The sequence below is a fragment of the Miscanthus floridulus genome, chromosome 7 (genome assembly GCF_019320115.1).
Source record: "Miscanthus floridulus cultivar M001 chromosome 7, ASM1932011v1, whole genome shotgun sequence".
NCBI classification, from domain to species: domain Eukaryota; kingdom Viridiplantae; phylum Streptophyta; class Magnoliopsida; order Poales; family Poaceae; genus Miscanthus; species Miscanthus floridulus.
This window is the reverse complement of record NC_089586.1, coordinates 19,737,222-19,751,490: the sequence shown is the minus strand read 5'-3', so window position 1 is coordinate 19,751,490 and position 14,269 is coordinate 19,737,222. Positions and strand designations below refer to the sequence as shown.

Sequence of the window (14,269 nt, the reverse complement as noted above, 5' to 3'; positions counted from 1 at the left end):
AACAAAGAGCACCGTCGTTTCGTCCGCCCGAGAATATTGGGAGTCGTGCGCACACGCCGCAGACGGTTGTTCACACAACCTCGAAATCTGCGCCAATAAACGCGCTCCTTCGTTAACAGTGTACGCGCCTCTTCGTTGATGGTGTAAGAGGGCCCACACTGACACACCTCAATACAGGTGTCAACCGACTGTTTGCAAAAAAAGAAAAAAAGAAAAAAAAGACAGAATGACGTACTACACCTAGTTACTTTTTTGACCAGACGTGTCAGACTGGACTTGGCAAAGAATAGAAAAATAAGTACACCAAGTAATAGTACAAGCAGCGCAAGTGATCGTGGATTTGCCCAGATCACTACTGTGCTTGGATACTTCCCAGACCACTTTTGTGCTCGGGGACTGCTCCGACCACGGCCGTGCCCGGGAACTACTATGACCACCGCCGTGCTCGGGGACTCTCCCGACCACTTCTTATAGTTTTGCTCTCCTCAGCTACATGTGATTTGTGTTCACATACAGTTGAGAGACATTTATTTAGACCTTGCTACAAGGCTTATACTTTGCCTTCCAGCAAGCTCGGGGACTAAGTGGGCACACTTCACCTTGCGGTGAATGTGTTTGTTTAAATCGACCCCTGTGCTCTGAATTATTATAAGGATTATTAATATGCTCGGGGACTGCCCCGACCACTGCTTGAATAATGATTCTCCTTGGCTACATGTGATTTATACTCACATACAGTTAAGAGACATTTCTTTAGACCTTGCTACAAGGCTCATACCTCGCCTTCCAGCAAGCTCGGGGACTACATCGGTACGATGCACCTGTTGGTGCATTTCGTATCGCCTGTACGACGATTGGGTTCTCAATTTAACTGGGAATTCTTTTTAGACCCTGGCACCACGTGCCTAAGTCACCTACTACCAGGCTCGGGGACTAAGTGGGCACACTTCACCTTGCGGTGAATGTGTTTGTTTTCCGACCCCTACGCTTCTGATCTTCAAGGACGTTATGCTTCAAGACCACTTACATTTCTTATCAGAAATACAAGTGGGCACACTTCTCAGGACAGAAATCTTTTTCTTTTTTCTTAAAGAGCACCATACATTCTTCGGACAACCTACTTCTCCGGTGATGACGGTGGTCGGAGGCGTCAAGGATTCAAGCCTCGTTTGTCGGAGAAGGTTAAAATGGCGTGTCGCAGCATAATACATGATGCTCGGGGACTAGCTGTGGGGGTATTAACCCCTATACCCTTATGGCTAAGCTTGGGCTGGCCCGGATCGATGGGTTCAGTCCACCCGAAAGGCGACATGCGGCCCAGTTAACCTGATCGGAGTCCCGCACAAGGAATCAAGACGGATTTGGCGACCAAGCAGGATCCTGGTCGGTTAGAATAGGAATCCTTATCCGGCCACATATGGCAATTGTAACTGACTAGGATTAGTTTCCAGATCTGTAACCCTGTCCCCCGGACTATATAAGGCGGGCAGGGGACCCCTCTAAAAAACATCTCTCATTGACATACAGCAATAAAAATCAGACGCAGGACGTAGGTATTACGCCTTCTTGGCGGCCGAACCTGGATAAAACCTCGTGTCTGTCTTGAGTCACCGTCTTGTTTGGGGCTTGCGCATCTGTCTGCCGATAATCTACTACCTTGGGCATACCCCTAGGTAGACTGCCGACCATATTTCGTCGACAGATATTTTTAATTGTGAACTTAGATAATTTGGAATTTGTTTGATTGCTGGAGGTTTGTGGGAATGTCCACAACTTCCTTAGGTTTGAACTTTAAGTTTAGATGATGATCTTAATGTAGATGAGTTGCTTTATCTTATCTCTGCTATGCTGTTTTCTAGAGCAGCTTGTGTTCTTTATCTTGTATCTCAAAATCTGGGCTGCCAAAAATTCTGAAATTTTTGTGGAGATATCTAGACTTCTGTATCCTTCAAATGCCTCTAGAATCACATCAATATCTGTTCAGGTTTGTGAGATCTAGCTATCACTAGTTGAGGTTTCTGCGCAGACTGGAACCCAGAATAAATTCGGTTTAGCGCTGTTTTTGACCATGTGTATGTCAGAATCTATAAAAGTGATCTAAATAAAAGTTGTAGCTGATCTCCTAAGCTTTCCAACCGTTCTTGGTACACCTCTGTTGGATCTCTGAAACTCAAGTTATAATAGATTTACTGAACTGCTGTATTTGAATCTTGTCTAGAAAATTTTCAGCATTGTTCCTTATCTTTATAAGCTCTCTATAAATTGGAAATCTCTAAAATTTTGCGCATTTGTTGGAAAGTAGATGGCCGCAAGAGGAGGAAGAGGCAGAGGCCATGGCCGTAGACGTGATGCTCTCATAAATCCACCACCACCGCCACCAGTGACTATGGAACAATTAATGGAAATGCAAGCGCAGTTGATGCAAGCTATGATGCAGCGCTTGGATAATGAACCTACAAGAGGACTACCACCTGTTCAGGTCAGAGATAAGTGTGGAGAGTTTATAAAGGGTCACCCACCGGTGTTCACCCATGCCTCAGACCCTATGGAGGCAGATGATTGGTTGCATGCTGTGGAGAAGCAACTTAACATAGCACAATACAACGATCTTGAGAAGGTGTTGTATGCTTTTGGTCAACTCTAGGGAGCAGCTCAGGATTGGTGGGATTCTTTCCAGTATAGACGCCCAACAATGCTCTTGCTATCACTTGGCAGGAATTCAAGAGCAACTTTCAGTCATATCATATCCCCGATGGACTGGTGGAATTGAAGCAAGAGGAATTCAGATCCCTTAAGCAAGGATCCATGACTGTGGCGGAGTATCATGATAAGTTTGCTCAACTGTCACACTATGCTCCAAATGATGTAGCTGAGGATAAGGAGAAGCAACACCGTTTCCTCAAGGGACTTTATGATGGACTGTAGCTTCAGCTGATGTCCAACACCTACCCTAACTTTCAGTCTTTAGTGAACCGCGCTATTGTGATTTACGATAAGCGCAAAGAGATGGAAGCCAAGAAGAGGAGGCTTCAAGGGCAAGCTTCTGGAAGCAACACACGCCCACGTGCCTATCCCCATTAGGGTTTTCAGCAGAGGAATCAAGGACCATCTAACCAGGGAAACCGTGGTCAATATCCTCAGCGTAACCAGTTCCAGCAATGCCCTCAGTATCAGCAACAGTATGGTAATCAGTGTCCCCCGCAATAGACCGACAATCCAGCAACACACCAGGGAATGCCCAACAATGCTCCTGTGAAGAGTGGTGCACCCAATAACCCCAATGCATTCTACCGCTGTGGAGAAGTAGGTCACTATGCTCATCAGTGTCCAAAGAAGCAGAAGTAGCAAGCTCCTTAGAACCAGACTGGCAATCAGAAGTTCAACGCCCGACCACCTCACACTGCGAAGGTGAACTATGTGTCATCTGATGCAGCTCAGGAGACGCCTGAGGTCATGTTGAGTACGTTCAGTGTCAACTCTATCTCTGCTATAGTACTTTTTTATTCTGGTGCTTCACATTCTTTTATTTCCCAAGCTTTTATTAGAATGCATAGCATACCTTTATGTGCCATGAAAAACCCATACTAGTAAATTCACCGGGAGATAGTATGCCCGCTTCTTATTGGAGTCCCTCAACTAGCATTTCCTTAAGGGGGGTAGACTTCAAAGTGAAGCCTATTGTGTTGAGAACAGCGGGAATTGATCTTATTCTAGGAATGGATTGGATGAAACAACATCGGGCAGTGATTCAGTGTCAGGAGAAATCTGTTGTTGTGACATCACCCAATGGAGATAGAATCTGTGTTGAAGTGGTAGTGCAAGCTCAGCCAATAGCCACCGTGAATCAGTTGGATGGTGATACCAATGAATAAGATCGTGTTGTGGAGGAGTTCCAGGATGTCTTCGCCGATGACTTGCCAGGTATGCCACCTGATTATGACATTGAATTCATTATTAAATTATTACCTGGAACTGCACCAATAGCTAAACGTCCATATAGAATGGGGGTTAATGAATTAGAAGAGCTTAAGAAATAACTAAAAGAGTTGTAAGAAAAATGTTTCATACGCCCCAGTTCTTTCCCATGGGGGGCACCTGTGATCTTTGTGGATAAGAAGGATGGTAGTCAACGGATGTGTGTGGATTACCATTCACTGAATGAGGTTACAATCAAGAATAAATACCCTTTGCCTAGGATTGATGATTTGTTTGATCAGTTGAGAGGAGCCTATGTATTCTCCAAGATTGATCTCCGCTCAGGTTATCATCAGCTTAAGATTCGAAACTCGGACATACCCAAGACAACATTCACTACACGGTATGGCTTGTATGAGTATACCGTTATGTCTTTTGGATTGACCAATGCACCTGCATACTTTATGTATCTAATGAATAAGGTATTCATGGAGTTTCTTGATAAATTTGTGATGATATTCATTGATGACATACTGATATTCTCCAAGACTAAAGAAGAACATGCTGAACATATAAGGTTGGTCTTGCAAAAGCTTAGAGAACATAAGTTGTACGCTAAGCGGAGCAAGTGTGAGTTTTGGTTGAAGGAGGTTTCTTTTCTGGGTCATGTTGTCTCCAATGGTGGAATAGCAGTGGATCCAGGCAAAGTGCAAGATGTGTTGAATTGGAAACCACCAACCAATGTAAGTGAGATTCATAGCTTTTTAGGATTGGCTGGATACTACAGGAGGTTCATTGAAGGTTTTTCCAAGCTTGCTAAGCCTATGATAGCTCTGTTGGAAAAGAATGCTAAATTTGTATGGTCGGATAAATGCTAGGCAAACTTTGATGAGCTAAAGAAGAGATTGACTACAGCTCCAGTATTGATTTTGCCTGATTTAAGCAAGAACTTCTCTATATATTGTGATGCATCCCGTTTAGGCCTTGGATGTGTGCTTATACAAGAAGGAAGAGTGGTGGCATATGCATCTAGACAATTGAGGAAGCATGAGTTGAATTACCCTACTCATGTCTTGGAATTGGCAGCTGTGGTTCATGCTTTGAAAATCTAGAGACATTATCTAATTGGCATAAGAGTGATATCTATACAGATCATAAGAGTTTGAAGTATATCTTTACCCACTCAGATCTGAATCTGAGACAACATCGTTGGTTAGAATTGATCAAAGACTATGATTTAGAAGTGCATTATCATCCGAGAAAAGCAAATGTCGTAGTTGATGCACTTAGTAGGAAGAGTTATGCTAAAATGGTTGTGGTCTTTTATTTATTATTTGTTTTTACTCTTATTATATTTATTATAAAACAGAAAAAAAACAGGTGTAGAAAACCATGAAAAACAATGAAAATAAAATCAGAAAAGTCGAGCTAGTGTCAAAAACAACCATGAGAAGAAAATCTGGACATACTCGAAGACAAGTAGAAAACAGTTGTGACAAAAATTGGAATGTACTCTAGCAAATAGCCACGGAAAAAAATTAGAACATATTCAGAGCCAAATGAAAAGGGTCTACTTGGAGCAAGTAAAAACGGAAAAACTAGAAAAAAGTGAAAAAAGAGCATAAAAGAAACGAAACAAAGAAATTCTACCCTTCTTTTCTCTTTATTAGATTTCTATTATTATATTTTTGCATTCGGATTAAGATTTCTATTCCGGTTACTCGGAGTCGGAGAGATCTAATTGGACTAAGATTCCTAGCTGTCCATATTATTATATTTTTTCTATTTGAATTAAGATTCCTATTCATCCAAAATCGGAGAGATCTAATTGGATTAGAATTTCTAGTTATATAAAGAGAAGGACTATAGGTGTTTTTCCACATTCAAAAAGTTAGTTAAGGGATGGTCGGACAAAAAATAGGTAGAGAAAATTTTTGCCTCTTTAATATTAGGTATAGAATAGATATAGATAAGCATATTGCACCAAACACAAAGCAAGCACCTACCATGCTGGGTCAAGGATTAGCAACCCCTTTATGTTCAAAAAAGGATTAGCAACCCCTGTACCATATTAATCTACTCCTTTTGGATCAAGTGGGGAAACACGCCTCGGGAGCTTGACAAGCACTCATATCTACCAACTATGCATGTTTCACCTACATAAAAATCAAACCAGGTACATGTCAAATTGTCAGTGAATGGTGTCGTCGAAGAACCGGAATCAGCACCAGGGAAATAAAAATTGCAAACTGTATTCTCCAAACTCTGCAGCCAGTGAAAGAGGATATTAGTAAATGCATCACGTCAAGATCTCATCTCTTCATCAAACTCCTTGTCCATGTCAAGATTGGATGCCTGGTCTCCCCCATATTGACTTTATTATCATTTAGTCAAGCAAGTCATGTATATACATATAGCACAGTTATTGTTCAAAGTTCAACCACCCTATGCTTTAACAAAACATTTGTTCTTTTCCAAGTATTAGCTAATACAACTTTCTTACCAATATATAGACAATGGAAAGTTTTCAAACCAAAAAATGGTATATGTATATAGTTTACCAACATATTAACTTTGTGCAGGTAGGATATTTACCCAGTGCAGAGACATTCTTTTCTCACAATTGAGCAGGTCCATCTATGTCAGGCCACAAGGCAACGGCATCATTAGCCTTGCCTTTTTATACTGAGTCTATCAAATATTACCAGCCCACACATACACAACTTTTTATACTTCCAGAGTAGACAGCCTGAGTGCATACATTGGACAAGTATTTGCTCCACACTACGTGAAAAACGGTTTGTAGCAACGGGATAATTTTTTTATAGGGACGGCTGGTGATGGAGCCACCCCTATAGTGGCGTGCTCGGGAGCCACGAGACCAGCCACCCCTATAAATAGATCAGCAGGGGCGGCTGGTGATACGGGCCACCCCTACAAATGGGTCGGATTTGTAGGAGCGGCTCACTCACCAGCCGCCCTCCGGTGTTGCTATTTGTAGGGGCGACTGATGATTGAGCCGTCCCTACAAATGCCCTGCATATAAATACCTCTGATTTGTAGGGACAGCTCAATCACCAGCCACCCCTACAAATGACCCACATATAAAAAAACTGCAGCACCTTCTTTCTCCTCGGGTCACTCACTCCAACCCGTGAAAGAAAGGTGGGGAGGCCTTGGGCACCTCCTAAAAATTGCTCTATTAAGGGTGGAAGGTTTTGGTCTCAAATCCTTTAGTGAAGAGGTCGTAAAAGGTAAGAAAATGATATTCCACATTTTTTGAAGTTTTAATGGTTGGTCTCTCTCTTCTATGGTGCTTGAGCTACTTATGAAGTAAATTAGACCCAAGTTTTGAATGTACTTGGGTAAATTAGATAGGGGAACAAGGTCATACCCTTATTTGGTCCATGTTTTTTGATTTTAGTGAACAATTAGTTAGTTTTATGGATGTTTCATATGCATGTAGATCTAGATCTAGGGTTTGGTTTTTTATTAATTTTGTTTTTGTAAATTTATGTTTGATGAAATTGAACTAGGGTTTGCATGAAAGATATTGGATAAAATATAATTGTTGCTAATTATTGTCTTTGAAATTGTTTATTGTAATCAATAAATATGTATTTTAATTATTTATGGATAAATAGGCCATTAATTAATTTTTCTCTACCATGGTGTACTTGTATGCTTCATGTAATTATATTTGATTTATGTTCATATATATCTGAAGTATATACAATGTTTGTTTTGTTGTTGTTGTAAAAGATGGAGTACAAGAACTCTTGGATGTATGGTTTGTTAAGGTTTAAGGCAGGTTTCCGTGAAGAGGTGGATAAATTTATTGAAGCCGCAAAGAAGCATGCAACGACGTTGACAGAGAATAAGAATACAATTATTTATCTCTGTAAAGATTGCAAGAACCGTATGGCATGGACAGATGTGACTATCATCAGATCATATTTGATTATGTGAGGATTTGTTGAGGACTATACAGTGTGGATTCATCATGGTGAAACGGTTATTGTTAACGACAAGGATGAGGAGAAATACGACGATGAAACCCTAGAATCCCTGTCTCAATATTCAGCGGAGCTTGATGCACGAATGGATCCTGAGTTTGGCAATGAACTAGGTGGTGATGCTGGTGGTTGGGATGCTAACGACGAAGGTGGTGCCAATAATGATGGTGGAGCACGTGTTGAGGATGAAAATGATTTGGATGACATGATTCGAGCCCTTAGACCAGAGATTTTAGATTTTACTAAAGAGCCCGAAAGGTCTAGAAAATTAGAAAAGGGTGACAAAAGCATCAAAGGAGACTGTGTATGGTATTGAAAAGGGTTGTCCGACACATTGGACATTGCTACGTTTTGTGCTTGAGCTACTCATCCTGAAGGCTAAGTACGGCTGGTCAGACTGTAGTTTCAATGATCTATTGCATCTCCTGTCATAGGTGCTACCACAACCAAACTCAGTTCCCGCCAACACATACCAAGCGAAGAAGGTCATAAGTCCATTGACAATGGGGGTTGAAAAAATCCATGCATGCCCCAACCACTGTATACTTTTTCGTGGCGAAACGTTCAAGTCACTGGATAAATATCCCCGGTGTGGGGCCAGCCGGTACAAGAACAATGACCTTTACGGTGGGGACAAAGCCTCCACGGGGAAAAAGAGAAATAAGAAGGGTACAAAAAAGGTGGTACAAGAATCTCAGACCCCAGAGGACACTCCATTAGGCAACGATGCAAAGCAGAGAAGAATTCCTGCCTTGGTAATGTGGTACCTGCCAGTGACCGACCGCTTGAGACGTATCTTCCTAAACCCTAAAGAAGCTGCACTCATGACATGGTGGGACCCGGTGACATACAAAGACTTCATATCGATTCTCAAGACGTATACATTTCGATAATCCTCATTAGCTTATATATTTGTATACATACTTGTAATGTTCACTTTTGGATACTAACAAGTTGTATTTGCTAAAATAATTCGAACAGGGCATTTAGGTTCTATGTCACTAAACATCACGGAAGGCATGATCCAGCAAGGAAGGAAAAGCTGGCTATAAAAATACTATGTGTGGTAAGTGTAACTTACTTCTTCAGTACTCCATTACATGGCTGTCAAAAGCATTACTTAACATTTTCATATGCAAAACACACAGTGCCCCAAGCAGAAGCCTGGGAGTGTACATTGTGGATACTATGTATGTTCTATGATGAGTAACACCGGTGCCTACAGGAGACACCCTTTAAGAGTAAGTTTGAACCTCTTCACCCGTAGTATAAAAACTTCATACATGGTATGAAATACTAAACCGAAACTTGTTCTCTTGTAGTGGAAAGAAGAGAAAGAAATGAAAAGAGACCCATACAAGGATGACCAACTCTTAGAGCTCGTTGGCGACCTTTGCAACTTTATATTGGACCAAATTGTACACGTCAAAGGCACCTACCATGACCGAGAGTCTGACTTAGGTAGAAATCCTCAGTACCAACACCTTCGTGAGACCGAAGGCTAGCTCTAGGCCGTTGATAACAATGTGTATAGAATTTGACATTGGTTTTACCTTGTGAATTATGTCTATTTAATGATGGATTATATATATTCTTGTGAATTGTAGTTTATATAATACTCTTGAGCGAACGCGGTTCGGAGGCTGCGTTTTGCGAATCGCGGGTCGTAGTTAAGTTTCGCGCGTTCCATGCCGCGGGCGATCCCCGGTCGCGCGTTGGTCGCGGGGCATTCGGCAGGATTATCTCACTTTCCTCGCTCATTCGCAACGCGAACGCAACCGCCCCTACAAACAGGTATTATAGGGGCGGCTGGTGTTATCAGCCGCTCCTACAAATCGATTTATAGGGGCGGTCTGGGAACCACCCATACAAATATATGATTTGTAGAGACGGTTTGGTAGGGGCGGCTGATCAAACCACCCCTACAAATGATTTTGAGCCGCCCCGACAAACCCTGTGTGACGTAGTGCCAAACATAGCCTTCAAGATAAGTGTCGATAGTGTCGTGAGAGAAATCATGAAGCCCATATGCCATTCTTCTCGCAACAGTTCCAGCAAAAGATTTCCCATGCCACTACTTGGCACTGCCCTTGCGATTCTTCTCTCCTTTTGGTCCCTCTTGCCACTTCATGCACCGAGAAGGAGAGAAGCTCCTTGCTCCATTTCGTCTCCGAGCTGTCCCAGGATGGTGGCTTAAGAAGTTCGTGGGAGAACACCATGGATTGCTGCAACTGGGAAGGAATCACCTGCAGCTCAGAAAAGACAGTCACTGATGTCTTCTTGGCTTGTAGGAGCCTTGAAGGGCATGTCTCAGTGTCCCTCGGCATCCTCACCGGCCTGCCGCACCTCAACCTGTCCCACAACTCGTTGTATGGCGACCTACCGCTGGAGCTGGTTTTCTCCAGCAGCATTATTGTCCTTGACGTCAGCTTTAACAAACTCAATGGAAATCTGCGTGAGCTGCCTTCTTCAGCCCTTGGCCAGCCTCTACAGGTACTCAACATGTCAAGCAATTTATTTACAGGGCAGTTCACATCTATAACATGGAAGTGGATGAAGAATCTTGTCGAACTCAACGCCAGCAACAACAGCTTTTCTGGAAACATACCAATACATTTCTGTGACATATCTCCATCTTTCGTTGTGCTTGAACTCAGCTACAGCCATTTTAGTGGCACAGTTCCCCAAGGGCTTGGTAATTGCACCATGTTGAGAGTGCTCAAGGCTGGTCGCACTGAACAATATACACTTCCCTTCTAAGTTCGATGTTTCTTTCAATGACCTCGTAGGACCTGTTCCAACTACAGTCCAACTTAGTATATTTACAAACTCTAGCTTTAATGGCAATCCAAAGCTCTGTGGTCCTATGCTTAATCGCCATTGCAATTCAGCAGAGTTGGATCCAGTGGCCATTGCTTATAGCAAACCGTGTGGATGCAAGGTCACCTTTGCCATTAAGTTTGGTGTTTTCTTCGGAGTAGGAGTGCTATATGATCAGATGGCATTTTCCAGGTATTTTGGTTAATTAAGTCAGCAGAAATGGTCTATAATAACGTGTTCTGGCTTGAAGATATTTGATTTCACATAAGTGAACTGGGAAACAAACAGCTACAGCTTCATATACTGATATCACCATCGCCAACCATGATGTGATCTTCGGTTCTCATTTCCACAAGTTCAAACCAGTGGCACCAGCACTGGCGGAGCCAGGGGGGGGGGGGGGGGGGGGGGGGGGGGGGGGTGGGGGGGGGGGGGGGGGGGGGGGGGGGGGGGGGGGGGGGGGGGGGGGGGGGGGGGGGGGGGGGCGCTGGCATGCCAGCCCCCCCCCCCCCCCCCCCCCCCCAATGTTTCACAACAAAAAAATTTAGTAGTATGACTTAATATTTTTTATTTATATTAAGAGAGAGATTATATAAATTTCTTGTCATATATACCTATTAATATCTTCTAGATAATATAATCATATAAAACACAACTAGATAATAAAATTATCGTAATGAAAAAGACCGAGCCGCCCCCCCCCCCCCCCCCTAAGTATAATTCCTGACGGCCGGCCCCCCTGAGTATAAATCCTGGCTCCGCCACTGGGCACCAGGCCCTACAAGATCAATAGTTCTGTCATTAGGGTCATTCAGTCAGTACCGTTGCTCAAAGAACTTGAGTGTTGAAGCAACTGAAGTTGGAGAAAAATCAGTGTTGAAGTAAAAAAAAACAAATCTGATAATAGCTTTTCTTTTGAAAGGATGACAAGACATTTGCTGTTGCTGCACGTTTTATTAGAAGAAAGGAAAACAAAGGAATAAAGACAACGCAGCCAAGCCCAAAAAAAACACCAACTAGGGGCCCCCAAAAAAAACACCAACTAGGGGCTTCATCCCTGACACTGGGAAATCAGCAAGTAGCAGAAACAAAAATAAAACAGAAACAAAAGCAAACTCAGAAGGCCCGGTTGGAGTGTTGGACACATGACCAGCAGCTGAACAAACTCAAAACGTGAAAACAGGAAGAGAAAAAACCTACAGCAGAAAACCAACCACAATTAAGTAAAGGCCTAGAAGGAGCAGATCAATCTCTGGATGGTTGTTCGTGTCACACAGCGAAACTGGATTATTGGATAGCTTATTTAATGAGATTATCAGATTAACCACTTCTCCTGGTTGTAAGGATTTGTGCAGAAAGTCCTTCTATTTCATTCCTTGCAAACATGCCACCAGGAGTAAGCTATGATGCCGCGAAAGCCCTCCTTTGTGCTTTGTCAATCCAGGAGCAACACCGGCACCAATATTTGTAAATGGATCAAGATTGACTTAGGTTTTGCAATTGCGCGATACCGCACCAAGCCAACACTAGCGACCAGACTTCTCTGGTAAAGGGGCAATCCTTGCAAAGGTGTGTGGATGTTTCAGGTTCAGCATGCCATTTTTTTGAAATATCTGATTAAAGTTTGAATCAAGAATAGAAAGTTCAAAGTTGCTAGGTCCGGGACAGCTACACACCTGGTAAGAAATATGTTAGTAGTTGAAAGTTGAAACCACATCATGCCCGCGTACTGGAGCTGTAATTCAACTAGATGCTTAAGATATACTAGCAATTCATGCGGTAACAGAATATATTTGCAACAACAGTACATCATGCCAACTAAATAAAAATGCTGTAAACAACCAAACAAGATGGACCCAACGCGCTGATAGTTTCCCGCGCATAGAAGCATGCTACTGATAAGTTATTTTCTGCACCCTACGTCTGGATGGCCCACTCGCGCACGGCCCACCTCACACGCTCTCAGCTGCGCATGGCCCAGTCCGTGTCTGCGCTCTACGGTCGAGTATCACGTGAGCACACCCCATGTTCAAAATAATAATAATAGTTTAATGGTGTTGTTGCTTTATTGGAAGCCGCTCCTTCAATGAGTGCACGCTGCTGAAAAAGAAGAGCACGCTCAGAGTAATTACGTAAGCATTTGCTAAGTTTTAAAAAGTCATAACCGCTAAACAAACATCCAAATTAAATTGCGATTACATCATCGTGCTTCTTGCAATAAATCATTTAAAACAAAATCTCACATGGATATATTTAGATAAAATTTTATAACGAACATTTATCTCGTGAAGATAGAACATATTTTTATTGAGTAGAAGAAATGTTCTAAATTCAAAAAAAATGACTTTCCGCCTTCACAAGAAAAATATTCTCGATTTAGGAGAATAATATTCTAGTTATAGGTTCATGGTACTATAATATCCATTAAAAAACAAAAACTATAAATATATGGAAACATTAAATAAATTAATAAATACCATAACATAAATGAAGAAATCTTGGCTCAGCTCGACTTATTATCATAACGAGCCGAGCCGAGCCGAGTCAAGCCAGCCACGAGCTGAACGAGCTAACGAGCTTCGAGTCGGTCCGAACGTTCGGACCCGATGATTTCCAGCGAACTAGGGCCGAGGACCGCAAAGGGATTAGGAAGTTTTGGGCTGACATCGTTGATTTTATGGGCTGGGCCGTGGTGTGTGCTGTGCGGGACTTGTTGGATCAAGGCCTTGAGCTCAAATCAAATTGTGCAAAAGCGTCAATTATTGATTTCCTCAAAAACAAAAAGCGACAATGATTGAGAGATTTGCACAGTGGTTGACACAATGAGACATGAGAGTGATCTTTGCGCTCCTGCGTATTCCATTCGTACAAAAAAAACTGTTGCTGGTCTTATATGTTTCCCCTAAATTCCTCCCTGCTGTGCTTGGACCGGCCGTGTCATGTGTGCGGTCTAAGGAAGCTAACAAAGCTGAAAGCGAGTTTGTAGTGCGTGTACTGCTCATGCATAGTATACATTATACATCCAAATCAGCTTCCCTCCCCTCACTGCGACTGCGAGGCCAAATTCCCGTAATTATCAGCTATCGCCTTCTTTCCGGTCAACAAAGACCGCTTCTACAACCTGCTCCTGTGAGTGCTGACTGCTGACACATTACAAAACAGGATCAGACACAATGAGTTAGTAACAGAGAAGCAAAAAGCAATGACCACCCCCAAGCCTTTATGGATCAGTGCCAGCTACTTACCTAGGTTAATCACTCTTCAGGACTGTGTGTTTGCCGATACCATATTCGATACTTAAATGAATTTTTTTTATCATTGGCAAAGAAAAACTATGCACATAACAGCGATGGAGGATCAGCAACCTGGCCACTCTCCTGGTCCAAGGATTCGCCCGGCAGCCAAATCAGTCAATGAGCAGGAGATACAAGAGTTCCAGGTCCTTCCGGGCAAGGCAATAGCATTGCCGTGGCCGGATGGCACGGACTCACACAACTGCAACAGGAACAGGCGGTCAT

At 42.7% G+C, this 14,269-nt stretch overlaps 1 pseudogene; it reads left to right on the top strand.

Moving 5' to 3' along the window:
* LOC136465188 (receptor-like protein 3) overlaps nucleotides 1–11,058 on the top strand; it is a 43,964-nt pseudogene extending 32,906 nt beyond the window's left edge.
* The last annotated feature ends 3,211 nt before the right edge of the window (nucleotides 11,059–14,269 follow it).